At 37.7% G+C, this 4,666-nt stretch overlaps 1 long non-coding RNA gene across 1 annotated transcript; it reads left to right on the plus strand.

The window, feature by feature from the left end:
* Nucleotides 1-515: 515 nt before the first annotated feature.
* On the plus strand, nucleotides 516-3,782 carry LOC135115226 (uncharacterized). Its single transcript, XR_010275909.1, has 3 exons — nucleotides 516-580; nucleotides 949-999; nucleotides 1,609-3,782. It is a non-coding gene; the product is annotated as an uncharacterized LOC135115226 (long non-coding RNA).
* Nucleotides 3,783-4,666: the final 884 nt, after the last annotated feature.

Raw genomic sequence — 4,666 nt, forward strand, 5'->3', positions numbered from 1 at the left:
GATCATATTAAATAAATTTCACTTTTGAATCCATGAGTTACTACTGGCCTTTTCTATCACGTTTGTATATCTAGAATTTTTTTTTTTATTTAAGAATTTTGATCCCAGTGTTTAGGTCAACAGAACTTGATCTATACTCAAGAAAATACAGTTTATATATATTTGGTGCATGATACAGTGACATACACTATTCATGCCCAGAAAATATGATACTAGTGCTTCTGTTGGTAGCCATGGAGATAATTTTTTCATTAAAGAAGCCTGCCACCATCCACTTTCGTTTCAGCCATGAAGAAAGCAGGATGGAGTCCCAACCGCAGCAGGCTGTCTCCAGCAATGACACCCTGGTGCTGGTGGGAGCGAAGGGCCAGCCCTATAAATTCCCTAGAGCGTGAGCACCTCACTAAGCTCGTACGGAATGAGAAATTATCTTAGCCAATGAGAGCACAGATGGGAAAGTCATGGCCATGAAAAAATTAGCATGGGAGAGGGTTGCCCTCCATTTTTGTAATGCAGCTGGATATTGTGAGAAGAGAACAGTATATCAGCTGCAAAAAGTATGGGAGCGCATTAAAGGAAAGTAAGTATGTGCATGCGATAGACCCTAATTGAATATAGGAAAAGGGCTAGTCAGTGCTCCATATTGTTCAGGACAGAGCTTTGTAGATTTAAGTTAGTGTATCATAAGGCTAAAAGCTATGTCTGATTTTGATATTTATCATGAATAATAGATATTATTTTGACTTGATGCAGAGTTGAAGTGAAAAGAAAATACAATGACAATAATCCCATAACAATGAAATACCTTTTCTTATTTATTTATTTTTTTTAATGCAGGGCTAAACATAAACATGCTAATGTCAAATGTAAATCATGTAAAACTGGTAGTGGTGCAGCTCCTTCCTCCCATCCCTGAAGCCAGTGCCAATAAGGTGCTCACCATTCCAGGCACATAAACTGATGACCTTGGCTGTGATTTTGACAGTGATGCTGTCAAATGTAAGCTTACAGTTGTTTCTTTATTTGAATAATTTTTGACTTATACTGGATAGTTTGAGATGCATTATTGTTTATAGTGAATTATTAAAACTGCATTTAAGTGGATTAACAGCACTGTAAGTTTGGTCTGCTGTTTTCTTGGTTACTGGAGTTTCCATATGGATCTCCACATCTGTCATGGAGATTCAAATTGTATTGTTACAGACACTCATTTCTACATTTTCATTTGCACCCACATGTTAATTCTATAATACATTGAATATTAACTATGAATATCTGCTCCCATCAATTATGCAATCATTGACTGCTATTGTGGTGTAGCAGTTAGGACCAATAAAAAATTCTAGGTTGGGCTTAGTGCTCACTTTTATTTGTCTGATCATGTTACATGCAGTTTGAATATCTTTTTACTGATTTCATCTTTAGCCAAGAGACATTCTGCGATGTTATCAGTCATCTTACATATGTATTCCTTCATACTGCCAACACATTCAAATGCTGATATGTATGAATTTAGTTATCCAGAATTAGTTTGTATTATTATTACCTAAGATTACTTGTATTTTTGCAACTACCATTACCCTTACATTAATTTGCTTCTGATTGCAGCTGTCCAGAGAAAAGAAGCAGTGCATCCTGTAACCTCATATAAGGAGATCATACCACAGGAAGAGTAGGTGCTAGCTACATGTGGGTACTCCAGTATCTGGATGCACCACCTCCAAATCCTTGGAGATGCCAACATCTTTACCCAAAGTTAGCGTACAGAATCGTGCATTATTACTTTTTACAGAATGAATATCATTGTACAATAAGGTCCCAGTTTATATCAAAGTTAGATCCCTGGAACATGACAAGCCAGTTTTGACTACCACCTGAGTTTATGTATTTTTCATTCTTGTCATCAAAGTAGATATATTGTGGTATTTTCAACAATTTAATATGTCTTTCATTTATATAATTATGATCTCATGATATACTGTAATGTACAGTGAGATAAGATTATATAAAATGAAGTAGTAAGAATGTATGAGAAAAGAATAATGAGAGAGAGAGAGAGAGAGAGAGAGAGAGAGAGAGAGAGAGAGAGAGAGAGAGAGAGAGAGAGAGAGAGAGAGAGAGAGAGAGAGAGAGAGAGAGAGAGAGAGAGAGAGAGAGACTTAGATGCATCCTGGTCACGTACATATTCAGCCTGAAACTCCTAAGAGATTTATCTGCGCAATTACTTAATTTTACACTATAAATTTCCTTACTTCCCTTTTCCATTGAATTTGAGACTCAGTATTTAGAAGAATTTCTCTTGACAGTGAAGTAATCAGTATTCATCTAGTCTCTCTAATTTAATCAGTAGAATTTTTAGAATTAAAGACCGCATGGGGAACAGTGTGTGGGTGTGTGTGTGTGTGTGTGTGTGTGTGTGTGTGTGTGTGTGTGTGTGTGTGTGTGTGTGTGTGTGTGTGTGTGTGTGTGTGTGTGTGTGTGTGTGTGTATGTCACACTGCCCCCACTTCCTTGTACCCCCTCCCCTTAGTGGCAGAGGGAGAGGTGCGTTTTCCACAGTCACTACCCAGCACTTGAATGGAACAAACATACTGAGACATGTTCTAATATTTGACAGAGACTAGGAAGGGATAACAGTTAGTTGGTTTTAGTTGCCTTTAAGGGGATAAATGAGTCATTACTGGTCCATTTATATAGAATAGGAGTCTCCAAAGTAGTCTACCAGAGACTACTTTGGAGACTCCTATACTCTGGGTATGGTGTGTGTATAATACACACCATACCCAGGGAAGTGACTCCTTGGCTGCACGAGTGTGCAGGCCAAGCTCTCACAGTGAACGGTGAATGACCCTCCTGTGTGTTCGTGGGCACTCTTTTGTAGTAGTTTCTTGTATCCCTTGTTAGTGACCCTGTTATGTTCTAAATGCTACTGCTGCCTGATGCAATTCAGCTGCAGAGGACTTGAGTAATTAGCCATGTAGTGAACTTTACTCCCTCCTCAGGTCCTGATAAGGCCTGGCATCCAGGGGGCAGTAAACGACACTACTCGGCTTGAGGCCATAACATGCCGTTGGACAGTGGGAGGATTCGTCACAGAGAGTGGATGTGCATTTACACAATTTACACATGACCCTGTTCAGTGGCAAGACCACCAAATGAACAACCCATACACCCAAGTGCCACCAACAGCACTGTGATGGCACCCACTGTCACCAGCACAACAGATGGCAAAAGTTGGCATATTATCAGATAACATATTTTTTACTTTAAAAGAAAAGTTGCAGTTAAAGTGATGTAATACTACATAGATAATGAAGAAAATTTGTACAATCTCCTTTTCATATATCCCTCTCTACATCCTCCAGCCAGAGAGGAGGAAAATCTAATACAATAATAATGATAATTAACAACAACTAGCCATAACAAAAGCCTTCCAATTTAGTTTTATTGACAGAATAAAATGTTTTTGTCTTCAGTGTTCTGCTGTCCACCACACTATAGCATGTCGCCACTGTTGTGGTGGGTCACAAGGCACAGCCAGTCATCTGCCACACTACTCATGCAGGCTTTCTAACTCACCCTGCCAACATACATTTTCTTCCTTGATATTACCATGCACATGCATTTTCATTAATCTCATAATAAGATTTAATTCTTCAAAATTTTGTTACAGGTCACAGGATATTTAAAACCAGTCAGCTGTGATGCTGCTCACACATGCTCACCTACCTCCTCAGTCATTCATCCTGCCAACATAAATAAAACTCTTAACATTAACATTCATGCACATTTTTATTAATCTTACAATAAGATTTGAATTATAGTAAACTTTATTACTGCTACATTATATCAATCATTTACAAATGTTAAAGAAAAAAATACCAGTTGCATTCCTATCTTTAACATAAATAAAAAATAATTAGTAGAATCTCTGACTAATCAAGGAAAAGTTGAATTGATGTAGCACATACCTGCTTTTGTGTTGAAGTTGGAGTCAGAATTGCATCTAGAGATTCTGGGTCTAAATCTAAACTTCAAGCTGGTGTTGAATCTCAGAATTTAGATTATTCTCAGGAAGGGGATGATTCTTTAGATGGAGAATAGAATTTGGATATGGTTGAGGCATAGTTGCTGTATTTAAAGATTGCTTGGCAGCATAATGCTTCATCTTGTAGATTTGCCACCAACTAGATACCACATATTCCATTCCTTTGTAAGCTAGCAAAACATTCAGTGTTGGGATCCTGTTCTTCAGATTCATCTGTTATTTTCTTCAGGGATTCTAAAGGATATGCCACTTTTAGTGTGAACTGTTGCAGTGGTTCTGCCTCATTTTTTATCATCCTCCACCTGTTTCCCCACTGCCATCAGATCTTCATTGCTCAATTCCTTATCTTCATATTCAAGAAGCTCAATTATGTCAGTTTAATTGATGTCAAGATTTAAGTTATTTCCAAGTATACACAGCTACACTTAGTCTCATGTACACTTTCATAATCAAATCCTTCAAAATCTCTAAGATTAGGGCACACATTTTCCATGCACCATTCCTGTTTGACCATGTCACTTTAGACCAAGACTTTCCTCTTTTTTTCATACCACTGTAAAAATTGCAATCTTTCCAGAAATCCATGAGATTTTTTTTTTTCCCTCCATTTTCAGTTGCA

The sequence above is a fragment of the Scylla paramamosain genome, chromosome 29, assembly GCF_035594125.1.
Source record: "Scylla paramamosain isolate STU-SP2022 chromosome 29, ASM3559412v1, whole genome shotgun sequence".
Classification (NCBI taxonomy): Eukaryota; Metazoa; Arthropoda; class Malacostraca; order Decapoda; family Portunidae; genus Scylla; species Scylla paramamosain.